The 19,159-nt window shown below is 43.9% G+C and overlaps 1 protein-coding gene and 1 long non-coding RNA gene across 5 annotated transcripts in view; one reads left to right on the top strand and one right to left on the bottom strand.

Annotated features, from left to right (window-relative positions):
* The window catches only part of LOC109279056 (uncharacterized), a 309,036-nt gene that overhangs the window by 240,194 nt on the left and 49,683 nt on the right, over nt 1–19,159 (top strand). The gene's annotated exons all lie outside the window — the stretch shown is intronic.
* LOC109279053 (uncharacterized) overlaps nt 1–19,159 on the bottom strand; it is a 230,860-nt gene that overhangs the window by 1,086 nt on the left and 210,615 nt on the right. The gene's annotated exons all lie outside the window — the stretch shown is intronic.

The raw sequence follows: 19,159 nt of genomic DNA on the forward strand, positions 1-19,159 counted from the left end.
TGCATGTGCTACATCATCATCCCGAATGAATACTGCTGAGGTTTCTTTGCCAAGCATCTTTTCAGCTAGCAGAATTTGTAAGTCTGGGGCACATTTTGATCCGATGATGTTATGTATGTAGAAGAATGAATGAGTGCTTGAGGATGAACTTCAAATCGTGAAGGAATCATGTGCTATTGTGTTCTTTGAAGAACCTGAAGAATGATTTTGTGGGGTCCACCCCCTAGTATGCTGGTGGAACGTTTGTGGCTAACACCTGGCAAAGGGAACCTGGGGCCTGGTGCTGAGGTCTTCTCTCCGGGGCAAAAACCAAGGTGCATATAAGATTTTATCAATAATTCCAAGGTGTTATCCAAGCCCAGGCCTGGGTCCACAGCACTCTGGAAAATGCCTTAAACATTGGAACTAAACCACTGAGAAAGGCAAGGAAGCTCATCTAGCTACTCTGTTTTTGTGCCAGTCATTAAACCCACAGACGCTCTGAGCACTGGCCAGCTTGCCGGGACTGGAAATGGACCACTCCTGTCCTTTCACACTGACTTCGCCTGAGAGCAGGAAGGCATCCCTTTCCTCTCCAAAGTGGACCCGGATGCAGCAGATTCAACTAGTTTTAACTTTTTTTCAAACTTGATTAATAGTCATTTGAGTCAATTCCGGGTAGGAGGTCGGTCCTGCACACATAATTTTTTTTTTTTTGTAAATAGGGAAGTGAGTAATTCTTAAGTTTTAGGGCAGGAAGAAAATCTGGAACTCTACCAAGTTTATTACATTTGGGGGGAACAATTATAAAAGGCTTTTTTAAAATAAATTTATGTAGGAAATCACCCACAATTCCATTATCTAACAATAATGTTTTTGCCACTTCCATGTTTAAAAATCTAGTCTTCTCAATATTAAAACTATAAAAATGGGATGATGGCACCTAATATTTTGCAGAATACATTTCATTATCAAAACCTTTTGATCATTTTTTGATACCCTTAATTCCTAAATATATTCAAAAAGTTGACATGCGGCGTCACCTAGTAATCCACAGAATCCTCTTTGGAAACGCTGTAAAAAATCAAACCAGAAAATATCTCAAGAAAGTTAACAGAGAAGGCTCTAGTAAGAAAAAAACTGGGTTTGAATCCCAGTTCTCCCACTAACCAGCCAAATAAGCATGAACGATGCATAAATAATTCAAGTCATAACCATTTAGTGACCACCTGCTATGTGACAGGGACTTTGTGAAGGGTCTTGCCTGTGTTCATTCTACTTGATCCCGGAACCCCATATGGCTAGTGCTATTAGTATTCCTACTTTGCAGATGAGGATATAGAGGCTAAGGAATGTTTCCTGAATAAGATCACAAAGCGAATCAACACGAACTTGATCTGGCCTGTGTCCACTCCACCAGACTGAGTTTCCCTGATGTTCCTCCTCTGACTCTTGGAGACCTGGTCCCCACCCCACCTCCTTCCCCACCGCTGTTAGTTCCCCTAACACTGGGCTATTTCTCACTCCCAGCCTTAGCACCAACTCGAACACTGAACCCTCCCCTTCACCCTTTATGTTTCCCTCTCCATGCCACTTGCTCCAGGAAGCCTTCCTGATACTTCGTTACACACTCTCTTCATTATATATTCTCTTCATTCATATGCACATGTTCATTAAGAACACTTATGGGGGTTAATTCTTTTGGTAACTATGAGTTCACCTTCCATCTCCCCTGCTAGACTGAGGCTCCAAGGTGCCCTCACATCTATATTATTTACCCCCACAATGTGAGTAAGTGACTCATCCTGAAGTCTTTAACTGGCAAGGTGGTCAGTTCCTATTAGCTCTTTTCTAAACCTGTGACTTTCAGCATGACAAAAGAAAAGTATAAAAGATGAAAGAAACTGCTCAGTTAACTTGCAGGACTTTGGGTGAGTAACCTTGAGACGCTGGGGGTTTTGAAAGCCCGGTCCATCCTCTGTTTCTTTTTGAACAGAAGCTCGAATCTGCATACACCATTTTTGCCAAGAGAGAACATGAATGGCTATGGAGGAAGTGCATTTACACTGCTTTTTCAGCCACATGAAGCTTTAAGCCCACGGAACTGTCACTAAACAAAAATTTGATCGCGGCCACCGAGCTTCTCCCACTATAATTAAGACTGGAATAAGAGGTCCTAGAGTGGTTGTGCTAAGGCTCAATTTCTCCTGTGAGGGGCACCCCTGCCTCAGTTTCCATGGCTAAATAAATAAAGGAAATGCTGCATCAAAACTTGTCTTGAAAATTCACAGGGCACGTTAGCACATTAGTCAGACTGGGAGGTCCTGCAGGGAGAAAAAAAAACTATGTAACTTTGTTCAGTTCCTGAGTTTATTTGGCCATGTTTAGTCATAGAATGCTGCCTTGGATTAGACTATGCCAGAAGCAGACCCTGAGATAAGGATTTAAGCGCAAGAAGGTTTATTTGGGAGGTGAATTTGTAAAAAGCACCAGAAGGGGAGAAAGGGAGTGAGACTGGGGAGGGAAGGAGGCCGATGCAGGATGCGTGAATGAGCAAATTTACCTCTGTAGGCAACTCAAAGGCAGCCTCGCTGGGGACCCATGGAAGAGGCTCACCAAAAAGGTGACCTGTCTCAGCAGTGAGGAAACTGGATTTTATTCACCCACTCTCATCAGTCGTACACCGAGGGCTGCTTTGGGGGCCACTAGCTTCCTGGCACTTCCGGCCCACTAGCTTCCTGCATGGTAGCCGGAGCATGATGTCAGGCAAAGAGTAGCAGGTGTTTACAACAGAGCCCCGGGTGACATGCACAGGGACTGTGAGGGCTGAGGGGAGGTGGGTGGGACCATGTCTGCTGCACCAGTGTCCCTCTCTGCCTTTTCTTTTTTCACACAGGACACCCATTCACACCTGGTGGACGTGGTAGTTGAGGACCAAAATCTGGAAAACAAAATTCCAAAATTTGAAATTCAGGCAGTTCGATGAGTTCCCAGAAGCTATCCTTCAGCTGAACACACGGAGTGAATGCTATGCTGTAGTTTGCAAAACCCCAAAGGAAATTCCTGTGAATGCCACCAAATACCAAACATATAAATCTCAAGGCTCAGCAGAAATAGCCTTGGAAAATCGTAACTTATGGGATGCTACATCAAAAAGCCTTCTAGGGATCCAAACTTAGAATGGGGTTCTAACCCAGGCTGTCTGTGAAAGCAAAAAACCCTATTTCCCACAGCCAAGAGCACCTTGTCCTACCGATGTATGGTGACAGCAGGCTACGTCCACAACAAGCTAGGGCTTGTCATGTAGAGATACAGACAAAGCCGGAGAGCTCCGGGGAACCCCACTCTTATGGACTGTCTTACAGTCAAGCCAAGTCAGACAATATAGTATCAAGAAACCAATAGAGAAAATAGCCATCGATGGTGGTACAGACTATGAAGGCATTAAAATGGATAATGGGAGAAAGAGCAGCTGGGGGGAGAATCACTTTAGGCCGAGTGATCTGGAATGGCATCCTTGAGGAGGTGAAATACGACCTGTCACCTCCTTGCTTCAGTGGGAGAGAAAGAAGGGGATTTTAGGAGGATGAAATATCAAGTTCAAAAGCCCTGAGGGGGGAATATGATTGGAGTATTTAAGGACTCAAAACAGGGGCCTGGAGTGTCCTGAGTGAAGGGTAGAGTGCTAACAGTAAGGTTGACAAGGAAGGCTACAGTTGTAGTGTTGTGAGTAGAAATTTGGTGTATTTTCCCATCCTTTTCATTGTTCTTAAGGAAAAAAAAAACCTCTCCAAAAGCATCAGGGAACATTTGCTGAGTACCAAATGATGCTCCCATGGTCTAGATCCAATTCTATTTCCAGGCAGCCATCTTTTTTTTTTTTTTTTTTTTTTTTTGAGACAGAGCACCAACTGGGGACAGGGGTGGAGAGGTGGAGAGAGAGAGAGAGAGAGAAAGAGAGAGAGAGAGTGAGCAAGCACATCCCAAGCAGTATCCACACTCAGTGCAGAGCCCAACACAGGGCACAATCCCACGACCCTGGGATCATGAACTCAGCCGAAATCAAGAGTTGGGCGCTCAACCGACTGAGCCACTCAGGTGTCCCCAGACAGCCATATCGATAATCTCATCTCATTCTTCAGCATCTCCCACCAAGATCTCAAGTGGCCTCAGAGATTAAAACCTGACTCTAAAAGCTGAATGCTGACCTACCCTTCAAAAGTCTTACAGCCCAGTCCCATAAAAGCAATAATGCAAAGAAACAGGGCACAGTGTTGCTAGGACTCACTTTTTGCTGGAAAGATGTCTGCTGAGTATACACCATCTGATCTCACCAATGGCTTCAACCGAACCTTCGAGGCATACCCCAGGGCTGTCCCTCCCGGACTGCCATTCACTGACTCTACAGGAAGGATCCCCAGTGGCACAGTCACAAGACTCCCTCAGGCTGTCCCCTGAGGATGCTATCGGATAGGCTGTCTCAGGAGTGCACTTGGCCTTGTATGGCAAGAGAAGGTTGCTTCTTCACCCTCTGGCAAAGCCTAGGCCAGGAGATGAGGGGAAAGAAGAGGCTAGGTCTTGGCCTTTAGGGACAGGGACATCCCAACAGAGGGCTCTGTCATCCTGCAGGAGCCTGGACAAACCTCAATTTTCTTTCACTGGCAGTTACTGGGCACCTGATGTATGCGGAACAGGGCACTCCTGCAGAAGTGAGTCAAGCACAGACCCTGCCCTCAAGGTGTTTGTTATCCTGTAAAGAAAGAAACACTGGCCTCTCCTGGTGGTAGCAAGCAGAATGGAATCAGGGTCCAAAGGGACATTCGCACAGAGAACTTCAGGACAGTCAGGGGAAGGGAAATTCATAAGCTCCCTGGCTTTCTTTGGCTTTGATGGCAGTTAACTGGGCTGACCAGGTATGTGTAGGACTTTATGGCTCCCTTGTCACACTGATGAGTCAGGCTTTTTTGGGCTGAGGATGAGGCGACACTATGTCAGGCAACGGAGCACTATTGTCCAGAGACACGGGGAAGTGAGTAGGAGGAAAACAGCTCATGGAGACCTGGAACAATGTCCCCTGTTCCTCACAATGAGAGCCACTCTGAGATGTCTTCTCAGAAGAGAGTTCTCTCTCCCACTCTCACTACCCCCACCTTTTGCTTCTGCTGTTCCCCCTACATCTGGGTCCTCTCAAGATCTTTTTAACAGGCTCCTAGGTAGACAGTCTGTTGGGTGTGAAGGTTACACTTAACCTTGGGCAGGTTGCTTCATCTCCGTGTGCCTCGGTTTCCTCATCTGTAACAGGTGGATGTTAATAGTACCTACCTCAAATGGAATCTGTGAGGGTTAAATGAATTAATACACAGAGACAGAATGGTGCTGTCTTTGTCGTCAGGCTAAGGTGCTTATCTCTGGTTCCCTAACTGTGGCCAGGGTAACACGCTTTCGTGGACGAAACGGCTATTTACCAGTTACATTTACTTGGAAGGCAGCTGGGGATATTAGACGTGTTAAGGTTTCCTGGATGCTTAGAACCTCTTAGATTCCTCTCTTCTATATCACAGTATATTTCAAAACAAATTTTAAAACTTAAATGCTATCAGAAACGAATACAGGATCACTAAAAACCAGTTAGGAAAAAAAAAAAGAGTCTAGCAAAAAGCAGATGAGCATCAGAGTAGAGGTGGAAGGAGTCACTCTCCCGACGCTACAGTAATCCTTCTAATTCCATGTGGTCTGCATGGAGCTGACCCCACTGCAGGGGTGGGCCCATGGACCAGGCTGTCTCTCCCTTAGGACTTCTGCTGTACCTAGTGAATGCTGCTCTTTTCTCCCGGGACCCTTAAGAGATAAGGTTGAATATGTTTGAAGCTTCTGACGGTGAAGAATAGAGAAGCAAGCACATTCCAGCTTTCTGGATGAAAAGAAAGAAGGGTGGGAAATGAAAGATCTCCAATGACAGTTTGAGGACCTGCATCCAGTGGGGCCCCAAATGATAACTTCTATTTATTGGCCAAAAAGTTATATGAGCGAATATGTTTCTTTTATATATTTTTTTCACTTCAACTTGTTTTGGCTGAGATTCTGTTACTTGTCAATGAAATAATTTTGACCAACCATCCAGAAATAACCACATTTGCACTTGTGTATATTTCCTTCCAGTCTTTTTTTTTCCCTCGCTCAATCTCTCTGCATAGTTTTTTTTTTTTTTAAATGGAAGTGGATCTTGATCTACAAATTTTAGTACTTTTTTTTCCCTTCCTGATCCTGTTATAAAATTTAGTGTCTTTGATTAGCATCTAAGTCTTTTGGGGAGAGGGCAGAAGAATTTCTGCTGCCCCCACCCTTCCCTGTCACCCTTCTGATCCCTGGAAGGTATTTCAGAGGGCAAGGGGCTATCCCGTGACATCCACAGATTGGCAGTTCCTTCCACGCTCAGTTCTATACCGCTGAGCTGGAGACCATCAGCTTTGATAGAAACTTTGGCCTTAGGTCAGCTTGGACTCCTGCCTGGTCTTTCAAAGCACTTTCCTTTTAAAGCCTCCAAACCCAGCATTTTCCATAAACATCTTGCTGCTTTTTTTTTTTTTTTTTAAGTGGAGAGAAATTCAAGGGTGAGCATATTGTATATTAATGGTGGTCTAGAGACCTGCAACACGGACAGGAGTTTCAGGAATCCAAAAAGGGATGCACAGCATGCATTTGACTGGCAAGCAACCATTTGGAGGATAATTAAAAATTGAAAATGCTGTAATCACATGGTAGGAATTATACCTGCGATTCCTAAAGAAAATCTGAGGTGAAGCAGCCTTTGCTTTATAATTAGCATGATGAAATAATACAGGCTACAGAACATTTGCTAGCAATTATGGCTTGCTTGCTCTGCTTATAGCTCAAAAGCAACAGCAACGTTTGTTTTGCTAATCTCTCCTCCGGATTTGTGAATTATTTGTTTTTATTATCTTAAAGATAAACTGGAAAGAAAAATCCAACGCAGGGGGAATTTTTATAAGACAGAACACTCGAGTTGTCTTTGGATGTGGACACCACACTTAATTTAATAAAAACCAAAGCAGACCATGTTGGAAGCTCTAACGGAGGAATGTGTTTATAATGAGGGAAGTGCCACAGGTCACAAAACAAACATGGGCTTTGAAACTGTGGATAATGGTCATACCCATGATGCCTTATTCTGCCCGGTGATTCTGAACAAGTCACATCACCTTCCTGGATGCTGACTGCCCTCCTCTGCCTAGTGATAGCAATCATACCTGCCCATCTCAGAGGCTATGAAGAATGCAGGAGAGAGCATGCTTTTGATTATGAAGAGTGCTTTTATAAATCCAAAACGATAACACTATTATAGTGTTCCGATACTGTTCTCTAGAACTTACAGAGGGCTCGCACATCTAACAGATGCTGCTGTTATAATTCCTAGCCATCTTCCCCACCTTGTAGATCACAGATGTCAGCTACTTGAGTAGAGATACTGTTTGAGGGTCAGACAGTCAGGGATTTTAACCTTAGCGTGGGCTGTGTGACCTTAGGCGAGTTAGTGATCTCTCCGGTCTTGGAAACATCCTGTGTGCGGTGGAGATAAAGAAACACGTGCCTAAGGGTGCCTGGGTGGCTCAGTCGGTTAAGCGTCTGACTTCGGGTCAGGTCATGATCTCGCGGTTCATGAGTATGAGCCCCACATCCGTCTCTGTGTTGACAGCTTGGAACCTGGAGCCTGCTTCGGATTCTGTGCCTCCCTCTTTCTCTGCCCCTCCCCGACTCACACTCTGTCTCTTTCTCTCTTCCCTCTCTCTCTCTGTCTCTCTTTCAAAAATAAATAAACATTAAAAGAAAAATTAAAAGAAAGAAAGAAAGAAACACCTGCCTAACTACCTGAAACCTTTCTGGTAGATAGCAGGTACATATAACTAATTACGGTAAGCAGTAACACTCAAGTATTAGGGTCAAATAGGCTGATAAATGGGTACAGCAAAATTATAACAACATCGTAACAGCTGTCGTGTTTTGACCACCTTCTCTGCCTTGAGTGCCGTTGTAAAACTTTCACATGTATTAACTAAATGATGCTCACAGCGCTTCTATGATGAAAGGACTGTCATTCTCAATTTATAGATGAGTAAACTGAGGCACGCAGGGATGAAATGTCTTACCCAAGACCATCCAGCTAATAAGTGGCCCAGCTGGGATATGGCACAGGAAGTCTGGTCCCAGAGTCTGCACCTGTAACTTTCATACTGCACTGTCTCTCTAATTGCTAACATTTATTGAGTGCTTACTATGTGAACATTGTTCTACCACTTTTCTAAGTGGGTTTCAATGATTAACTCCTAATATTCTGAGCAAGCCTTTATTAGAGTTATTGTTTACTTTTCAAAAAATGATGCCTAGTTAAATTTGATTGTCAGATAAATGACAAGTAGTTTTTTATTATAAGTATGGCCCAGGCAATATTTGGGAGGTACTTATACTAAGAAAATATTGTTTACCTGAAATTAAAATTAAAATTTAACTGGGCATTCAATATTTTATCTGGCAATCCTACCCTGTGGGGTAGGTGGAAACTAATCTAGTTCCTTGTATTGAGCAGACTTCAGGAAACAGTAATTTCTACCATTATTGGTATTTTCAGGTTATTCTGACATCTGTTTAAATTGTTCCCCTAGCCAACTAAAATGAGAAGCTATATGCATACAAAGAGTAATAATTATGATATACTAATAAAACGTTAAAATAATGGTGCCTCTGTAACTTGTAGAAACTATCCAAATGGAGTCTCATGACAATCCTGTAAATATTATCTCTATTTAATAATGAGAAAATGGAGTCTCAGAGCCATTAAATAATTTGCAAATAATTATTGGCACACAAATAAAAAAGCTAAATACAACATTACACTGTGGTTCCTAGGATATGAGAGCTGTGCCATTGTATCTCAGGGTTTATAATGACGAAAGTTAGTGGGAGTTTGGATTCTAGCCCCAATTTCCATTAACGACAGGACACATCTAAAAACTCAAGGCACAGTCAGCTCTATAAAACGAGTCAGCAGCAAAAGAAAAGGCAGATGGAAAAAAATAACATCTTCAAAATCACTATTAAATGGTCCAAAAGATCATCTCACATACTTTTTCCTTGCCCCTAGTGAGATTTCTATGGTGCCACAACCCTCAGGGATATGTCTGGAGAGTATCCATTTATTTTGAAGTTTTAATGTTCCAGGTGCTTTGATAAGAACTTTACTACCCCCTCAAGTAACCAAGAGGTAAAATTCTCATTGCATATATGGGAAAACCAACATTCTGGAAATTGTCATCTGCACAAGGTTTAGCTTCTGGCTGGAAAGTAACAGAGCTGAGCCTGCACCCCAGTCTTATATGACTTCACAACCTCTTCTTCTGAAAGATACATGATACACGTGCTGCCATGATCTATCCCATCCCCACTGCAGACATTACTAGTCGATCACGGTGTTCTTTCTCTTTGAGCCTGGAAATGACCACAGAATCCTTCTGCTAACATTACTCTGGGCAGCCACTACAGGTCAACAGCAGCAGACATTCAATGTTATGCCTAGTAGCCACCACTGCAACACCTCCTTCTGATGCACACCTCCGTCTTAATGGTTACAGTGAAACAAGAGTCAACTCTGCCTGCTACGTGATGGATGCTACCTTAAGGAGACTGTTTGGTAACTTCCAGAAATGGAATTCGACTGAGATGTGATGGTTCAGAGGATGCAGTCCAACCGCTACTTATAGAGACAGAGAGGATACCATGTGAAGAGCCCGGGGCTCTCTGCCACCAAGCCAGTTGTGAAGCCACCATTTCCAAAGTCTTGATGCTGCTGTGATGGTCTGTTGCTTTCCACAGGAGGAAAACTGCACTCTACTCCTGCCAAGAAGGAAGTTTAAAACTCCACCTCCTCTCTGAGGAGTTAGATTTCACTCTCAGACAGCATGCTGTCACTGGCTACTGACTGGTTTGAAGCTGAGAGTGCCCTCGGATTGTGACACGGTACAGATTGAGGAGAGAAACAGGCCACTCCCCTGGCTTCCCAGTCTAGAAACCAAGCCCACTTGGTTCACCTCTTTGCGCCCCCAGTTCCTCCCAATATCCCCCCCCCCCCCAGCCCACATATAATGATGCTTTTCTTCTTTCCCTTTCTTGGGGAAGGATTTAAGAGCTGTATGGACACACCCGATTCATTGTTAGTGAAAGTTCAGGAAGAGACCGTGAACCCAGTTAGGAATGAGCAGAATCAAAATGAGAGTAGGAGGGAAGGAAAAAGGGAACATTACCCTTGCAATATGCCTACTGCTAAGACACTATAACTCAGAGATCTCACGATTGGGACCCCCAAATTGTATTTAGGACCCATCCTCCCCACCCTCATCATTATCGAAACCGGCACAGAGCAAGTTTATCAGGATCAAAATACACTCCAGCATAGGGAAAGTCTATGCAGACTCCACAAATAAAGCAAAGACATGACAAGCTTGGAAAGGTGGCCCGAGGGTGTGGTAAGTTGCAGGGGGTGCACATGAGGGGAAAGGGAAACAAGTGAAGGTCTAGAGCAGGCAGCCAGCGCAGGGAGGCACCAAGTTTGAAGGGAATGTGTAACGTGCACCACTATGAAGAGTGAGAGAGAGGTAGATTTGTAAACCCTGACATGGGGAGTGGCTAAGAGCTTAGACTCCGAAGCCCAGCTCTGAAGACTGAACACAGACTGAATCACCTCCTGCCAGCTCTGGGGCCTCAGACAAGTCACCTGTAATTTCTAGGACTCGATTTCCCAATCTGGCAACAGGAACATAAATAGCACTTGTCCTATGGTGCAGTTCCGAGAATCGTGGTGAGATCATTTGTATACAGTGCTTAGCACAGAGTCTGGTACCTAAATAATTCAGCACATGTAAGTTGTCCCCATATCTAAATATGCCCACAATACATTATTCAGACTTTTTAAAGTTGTATAATACTATTTATTAAATTATCCCATTTACCTAAAGCATTTTCTTTATACATGTGGATGTGCACAAAAGGAGAAAAAAAATAAAGCTTTGAAAGCTATGGACCAAACACTGTTAACCGTGAGGACACGATGATTGTTTTTTTCTGCTTTATATATCGCTGTATCTATTGGTATTTATCTGAACTAGAAGCTTGTATTATTTTTATAAGAAAACACAGAGAAAACTGTTAAAAATATAAAGCAAAGGACTTCTGACCCTGAATCTTGGGGTTTAATGTGAGTTCTAAAAGGGACCAAGGTGGCTACAACAACCTCAACAAAGGAACAGATGTCCCCTGTCAAGGTAAGCCTTAGTCACGAGAGAGGACAAGCACTTGGCCAGAGTGTAAATGAAAAGGTTGAAAGGGCTTGGTGACGCAAAATGGGACAAAACACACAGGCTGTGAGGCTGCAACACAACACCTAGTAGTTCCCACGCCAGCAGACGATGTGACCCACCCTCCACCGTTTTTAATGGAGTAAGGTGCTTTGTGTCGTCTTCAATGAAGGTAAAGCTTATTCCTCTGCCTCCAGCTGTGTCTGGACTGCACGTGAGGTGGATGAAGTTTGGAAAAAGAGCAATGCATCTTGAAGAGAAATTGTAGAGCCTATTTGCCAAGTGAAGAAGGCTTTGTATGGCCACCTTTGACTGATCTACTCTGAGAATTTAAAAACAATTGTGGGGCACCTAGGTGGCTCAGTCGGTTAAGCCTCCAACTTTGGCTCAGGTCATGATCCTACGGTTCATGGGTTTGAGCCGTGTCGGGCTCTGTGCTGACAGCTCAGAGCCCGGAGCCTGCTCTGGATTCTGTGTCTCCCTCTCTCTCTGCCCCTCCCCTGCTCCCTCTCTGTCGGTCTCCCTCTCTAAAAAATAAAGAAACATTAAAAAAAAATTAGGGGGGAGCACCTGCGGGGGGCTCAGCCGGTTAGGTGTCTGACTTTGGCTCTGGTCATGACCTCGCAGTTGGAGAGTTTGAGCCCCAGGTCAGGCTCTGTGCTAGCAGCTCAGACTGGAGCCTGCTCTGGATTCTGGGTCTCCCTCTGTCTCTGCCCCTCCCATGCTCGCACTGTGTCTGTCTCTCTCTCAAAAATAAATACACATTAAAAAAATATTAAAAAAAACTTTTTTGAAAACAACTGTGAAAATATAAAGACAGGCCTGCTGATTGGATTGAGGTTTTTGGAACTGGCAATGAACCCAAGAAGCTGATTTTAATTGAATGGAGAGGTAATAAACATTTGATTGTATTACTCTAGCTGCAATCTGTATTCCAAGTATGATTTTTCAGCCAATATTTCATGAGTGAAAATAACCTTCTTGCCTTTCTATCTTTTGGAGAAGGTGTTGACAAGGCACGAAGCATCTGAAATCACCTCCATTGTATTTCAGTTTCTGTCTGGGTCAACGAAACCATAGGCTTTGTGTTCTTAAATAACTCTGGGGTAGGAAGGTCCTCTTCCCAGGTGGCTCGTCCACACAGCTACAAGCTGGTGCTGGCAGAGGCCTCCGTTCCTTTCCACACGTGCCTTTTCACGAGGCTACTCGTGTATCCTCTAGCACGGTGGCTGGATTTGGCCAAAGCAAGTTATCCAAGAGACTAAGGCAGGCGCTGCAATGCCTTTTATGACCTACCCTCAAAGTCATAAGCTACTAGCCTTGGACGTTAGCTCAGGCCAGTCCTGATTCAATATGGGAGGCAAATACGAAAAGGGGTAAATAAAAGGAGATGAGGAGTTTGGGGAGGGGGCATCTTTAAGAATGGCTTCCAGATGGCTTCCAATACATAGTGACAGTTTTTAGAACCCATCGGAAGCAATATTGAACAGAGATTGCAGAGGTTATCAAAGCCTGGGCTAAGGGCTGGAAGTTTTGAATAATCAAAAGATCCAACTGTGAGGCAGGAGATGAACAACTTGGCCTCTAAAGTGTATGTGGGCTCTAGTTCGGACCCATTTCCTAGTTACCTGTAAGCTTGAGACCCTCTACCCTAGAATTAAATGGACAGCAGTGAATAACTGGTTCCTTCAATAAAATATTTACTGAGGGTCTGCTATGTGTCAGACACAGAGCTAGGTCCTCTAGCTACCCCTGCCTAACAGTGCCAGCCCCAAGTATAAACACTTACCTGATAAATGAATTATATTTTTTCACAAGAAAAATCATAGGATGCCATGGGGAGCAAAATGAGCCAGGCACCATGAAGGAAGTGATAGTCAACTCAGAAATGATGAGTAGGAAAGATCTAGAGGAGGGAGAACGAGGAGGGAGTTGTTCGTGGAGGGAACGGCATGTACGAAGGCCATGAGGTGGGAACATGATAAAGTACTATGAATCTTGAACCTCCTGGCCTACACTCAGGAAGTTACTGATAACTGATTCACTCGACTCACTGCTTGATTACTGGGAGGAAAGTCTTTATCATTTAATACCAAATTATTTCTTCTTTCAGTTCTAGATAAAGATACGTAAGCTGTTTTCCAGACACCCAAAGCACTGAGGCAACATTGTGAGGCGCATATTAGGAGGAGATAACTGCTCTTCTAGCTTACAGAATAGGAAAAAAATATATCTGAATTAGCAAGGAAAACATAACTGGGAACTTAATTGCTAAAGGCCCCGGTTCCTCCCAATGCCTGAAATTAAAAATGAACAGCCTAAGAAATGAGTGAAGTGGGTATTTAAATCTCATGACCACTGACATCATAGGCATCATTGAACACAGGCAAATCATCACAAAGGGACTCTCAGCTATTTGTATGGATGGTCAGGACCATCCCTTTTCTGGGCTCTGAAATGACCTCAGGTATAAAAAAATCGTAAATGAACAAAAGCATAACCATGTCATGGTCCCTTTAAGATAAAACTGGCAGTGTTTCACTAGAAATTACTGACTGTTCCAGAGACGACATTCTGTGTTCTGCAGTAAGGAGGAGAGCTTTTTTGTGTGTGTTTTCTTCCCTCCCATTTGGTTACAACAATGAGTCACCATTACCTGCAAAGCTAGACATGTAGATTTGCTTCTGGTGCCAGAAAGGCAAGACATTAGTTGGCTGGGATTTAAAATGAGAAGGGTAAAAATGTTTAATTTACCAGATTTAATTAAACATGAAAGCTTCCAGGAAGGAAAACATGCTCCCCATCCCCCATTCCCCACTTCTAAAAAAGTCTCTACTGATCTTCATTCCAAAGAGGCTACCTACATTACAGAGCTAATTTTTAATGATTTGTGTAAAGCATCAATTTGCCCCAAATTAGAAAAACTGTGTAATGAGGACCGGTACAGACAGAACTCCCAAGTTTTATCTGACAAAACCACACCTCTGAAGGAAACTTATTTAAACGCGTTTATATAAAGGCTGTCTCTTCTGCCCACCTGTCTTTGGCCTCCATGAGGTACAAAAAGGTGAGGTAGTGGAAACATAGGCTCATACATTTCCTAAGAATATGATGATTATGTACAATGCACAGCAGGCCTAAGTTGCCTCTTAAGACAACGTCTCTCTCCAGCCCTTTCCCCCCAAATGAGGTCTTCCCAGGCAAGAAACCTGACTCTTATTTTCATAATGCTTCAGGCATGCATAGCAAAGAGCAGCTCTTTCTGCCCCTGTACTTGAGACAAGACTCCTGCATCTGAGCTGCGAAGTTAGGATTTCATCTCTGTGTCTTTGCGAAACTGAATAGTCAGAAAGAAAACAAGAGTCGACCCATTCTACACCTTTCCAAAAATAAAGGAAGGAGTGAATAATGAACGTGAGCATACACTTTTAAAAATATCTCCCTGGGAAGCTAATATAGATACGGATATGTATGAATTTCAAGATATCCACTGGGTTCTCCGGGCACGGATGGGTTGCCTTATAACCAGCCCCAAGATCTCTTTCGTGTCTGCATATTCACCTCAAATTATGTTTCAAGTCCTGAAGGCCAATTTTCTCAGTTTTTTAAAAATTTTTTTTTTTAACATTTATTTATTTTTGAGACAGAGAGAGACAGAGCATGAACCGGGGAGGGGCAGAGAGAGAGGGAGACCCAGAATCGGAAGCAGGCTCCAGGCTCTGAGCCATCAGCCCAGAGCCTGACGCGGGGCTCGAACTCACAGACCGTGAGATCGTGACCTGAGCCGAAGTCGGACGCTCAACCGACTGAGCCACCCAGGCGCCCCTCAGTTTTAATGAAATATATCCAAATGTGACTCCCACGACGAAGTGACAGTGGAAGGGTATACTTTTGGATGCTGGAGGTGGTGGTGAAGGACAATAAGCTGACAGCTTTCTAACGTAAAGCAGAAAAGGGGGGTGTTGAACCCCAAATCAAGAGGAAGCATATTTTTTGAGGGTAAGAACCGAGTCTCTTACCAAAAAAAGGAGACAATGTGACTGTAAGTGGGATTTTTTTTCCCAGTTTCTCTAAAGGGATTTTTCAGGAGCATATTGTTCAACAGAAAGCATTACCTAGATGAGACTGTCCAGACCAGAATTGTTTTTAATGCTATTTTCTGCACTGTTAATACTCAACAAATAAGCAGCCATATTCCAACGGTGATCAGTCAAGTACATTCATTGCTCTAGCATCTCTGCATTCATGGTGGCTTTCTTGAATGCAGATAGTCATAATGGATAAAGGCAGACACTCTTAAAGAGCCATTCATGTCTGAGTCTCCTTATACATTTCCTTTATACTCTCCATAAAAAGACTTCTATTCTCTTTTTACTTTTCTGTTAAAATTCTCTAATATCTTTGACATTCAGTACCGGCTTCTTCACCTTCACTTTCACAGAAATTTTTATAATTGCTCAAGTTCATTCACCTAGGGAAGACAGGGGCATCCAGAAAGACGCCATGAACTTGTCATTTTGTCTACTAAACACATAGCCCTTCATCAAAAAAGAATCTCTTTTAATTTGGGAACTATCACTTCAGCAGCTTTCGGTTCTGATGGGAATTAGCTTGACCCATCCACCTGCTGAAATGAGAAGCATGTGACCCAGCCGGACCAGTCATCCTGCCTCCTCTCTGTGACCGGCCAGATAAATCCACATATGACCAATGTCAGCCAGTAAGAGTCCTGTTGGGGGTTGACCCGTGGAGGCACCCCGTTGACTCTGATGAAGATGCACCTGGGAAGAAGCGAGCCTGGAAGCTTCCATCAAACCTGCCCCCGGGCATCGGAGGAAGCTGAATGAGGAAATGGAGCCCGTCCATACTCCAAAAGAAAGAACCGAGAAAGGGAGAGAGTAGACTTTGAGTCCTATCTCTGTCATTGTTCACAAAGCTGTTCCTTCAGATATGTGAGCAACCCATGATTCTCCCAACTAATCCCCCTCTGTAACTCCTCTGGTAGTTCAGGTTGGGTTTCTGTAACTTCCTGATGATGGTAGGTTCTAACAGTTGTAACAGCATATCCAGAAGCATCTTGCACAGTGGTGTGCACAGAATAGGTACCTAAAGTATGTGGGTAAATTAAAGGGCAGATATTTATTTATTCATTCATTCATTCATTCATTTTAATATATGAAATTTATTGTCAAATTGGTTTCCATACAACACCCAGTGCTCATCCCAAAGGGCAGATTTTTTTTTTAAACAAACGAACTGTAGAAAGCAGAAGAGGGATTTCTAAATCGCACAACTATTTGAATTTTCTTGTTATTATTGGCACTAATAGTGACATTGTGTCAGACCTACTGACATTTCAGGTGTTCCTGTGCGAAGTGATTAAAATAGACCAATGCCGTCCCGTGGAAATACAACTGGAGGCACACGTATAATTTTAAATCTTCTAGGAGTCACAGTTTAAAAACAAACAGGTGAAATTAATCATAATATACTATTCTATTTAGCCAAATATGTAAAAAATGTGTAATTCCAACATATAATCAATATAAAAACTACTAATGGGATATTTTAATATTCTGTGTGTGTGTGTGTGTGTGTGTGTGTGTCCTAAGTCTTAAAAATCCGGTATGTCTTTTACACTTAGAGTATATTTCTATTTGGACTAGCCCCGGTTCAAGTGCGCAGTAGTAACACGTGGCTTGTGGCTACTAGAGTGGACAACTCCCTGGTTTTAATTCTTATTCTACCACCAACTAGTTCTATCACGTTCAGAAACCTATCTGATTTATTTGGGCCTCAATTTCTTCATCTGTAATACGGGGATAATGATAATCATCCCTTCAATCACAGGATGGATAAAGATAGCAAGGTAAGTAGGTTGGATGAAATTCCCGCCATGCAGAGCTGTGTTCTAGTGGGGAGCATAGACAACTTACTGTTATAAATACAGGGAAACAGCAGAATGTCAGACAGTGCCAGAAGACAAAAGGTTACAGAGAAGGCAAGTAACTCTTCGGGGGATGGAGAGAAAGAGCGTGCTTGGAGAGATGTATCAGAAGGGGCCTCTCCAGGAAGGGGATCGGTCACCTGAGAGCTCCATAGTGAAACACAGCCAGCCCCACCACCATCCAAGGTAGGAGGCCAGGACCTGTGTTCCAGGAGCCTCAACACTGTCTTGCAGAAAGAAAACCCAGAAACAGGTCGCACAGAGAGGACTCCCGTACTGTAACCCACGTGCCTGCAGCCGGCACCCGGTCGTTTTCTCAGTTTCGGTGGGATGAAATGCTGGCAACGGCCGCTTAGGGTCTCGCAGGCTTTTCTCGGGCAGCTGCTATATCTCTGCCACGCGCCGTGAGAAAGAATTAAAGAGAGAAAACCCTATTGACAGAAGGAGGTGTGGGCCTCGGTGGTATGAAAAAAAATCAGGACCAGGTAATCTCAGGCAACTCTGGGTTTGGAAAAGACTGGTACAGGTGCCATGGGGCAACCCCGACAGATCTTCCCCTTGAGTGTGGAGTTTCGGGACGGTCCTGAGCTTGTGAGGTCCTGCAGAGACATACTCTCTGGGCGGCGTGCCTCTTACATTGCTGCTGCCGAGGGCCAAATTGTCCTGGCTCGGGGCTGGGCCCACTGCTGGCTGCCTTGTTTTTATTCCCGCAGCCTGTTTCTCTTTGAAAGCAAATTGCTCCCCAGGCTGTTTATGACATGTCTGAGGCAGCTGGTCTGGTAGCCTCTGGAGTGTTCCGGGTATGCCCTACAGGTAAGGGAGCTTAAGAAGGCTAGCTGCTTCTCACATCAACACGGGCTCCAGAAAAGGGTCTGTGCCAAGACCTTGCTCAGTACCTAATATACCTCAATTCCTTTCATCCTCCCTCAAACAATCCCGAGAGAGGTCTTACTACCTACATTTTGCAGCAAAGGAAACTGAGGCTCATAAAGGTTAAGTCATTTCCTCAAAACCACACACCAATTAAGTTGTGACTCCAAACTCTTTGATATCTCCCCTGTTCTGGGCTAAATGGCAACAGTTTAGGCTGGAGAGAGGGGAAGTGCCGGGCAGGTCATGTGGTAATCTATGGGTCTTTCATAAGTAGGAAACTCAAGCAAGGGAAGAACTTGAACTTGATTCTACTCAGTCTCTGACTTCACACACCCAGGTCACTGTGTGTCGATTTCTCATTTTGTTCTCGAGTCAGCTCCAAAGACAACAGATACTGCGTAGAAAAGATGCACTTTAAGGGCATAGGGAGTGCATCGCTGGGAACGGAATCTAGAGAAAGGAAGAAGGAATTTGGATCAGTACTGCAAAGCCAGATGTTGAATTCATTAATAGATGCCTTTAGGAGCGTTTTTAGAAGCAAAGGATCATAAGATTGAGACCAAAATTCAGATGAGAAATAGAAAGCAAAAACAGATTGCATTATTCATCCTCAAAAGGTCATCCTTCCCACCTGCAGCAGCAATTGCAGTTTAAATTTGGTTACGTCATATGGGATCTATACATAGACCCACAGAAGCCTTGAAACCTACTCTACCTCTTGTCATCCCCGCTTACTGACGCTGCCTCCTTGTCAGATTCAGTGCTTTCTTTTTCCTTAACATCCTTGGTTATATTTGATCTCCCTGACACTCTTGTCACTCCCCCTCCTCATTCCTGTGTCCTCTCTTGCCACCTGTGAGATCGTATGTGCCACGGTTCTATTTACTGTATAACAAATTAGCCCCAAACCGAGGGGCTCAAAACAACGCACGCTTATTTCATGATTTTTGAGGGTCAGGAAGCCAGGCACAGCTTAACAAGGTCCTCTCTTTCGGGG

Source organism: Panthera pardus, unplaced genomic scaffold, assembly GCF_024362965.1.
Source record: "Panthera pardus isolate Hobbes unplaced genomic scaffold, ASM2436296v1 HiC_scaffold_8, whole genome shotgun sequence".
NCBI classification, from domain to species: Eukaryota; Metazoa; Chordata; class Mammalia; order Carnivora; family Felidae; genus Panthera; species Panthera pardus.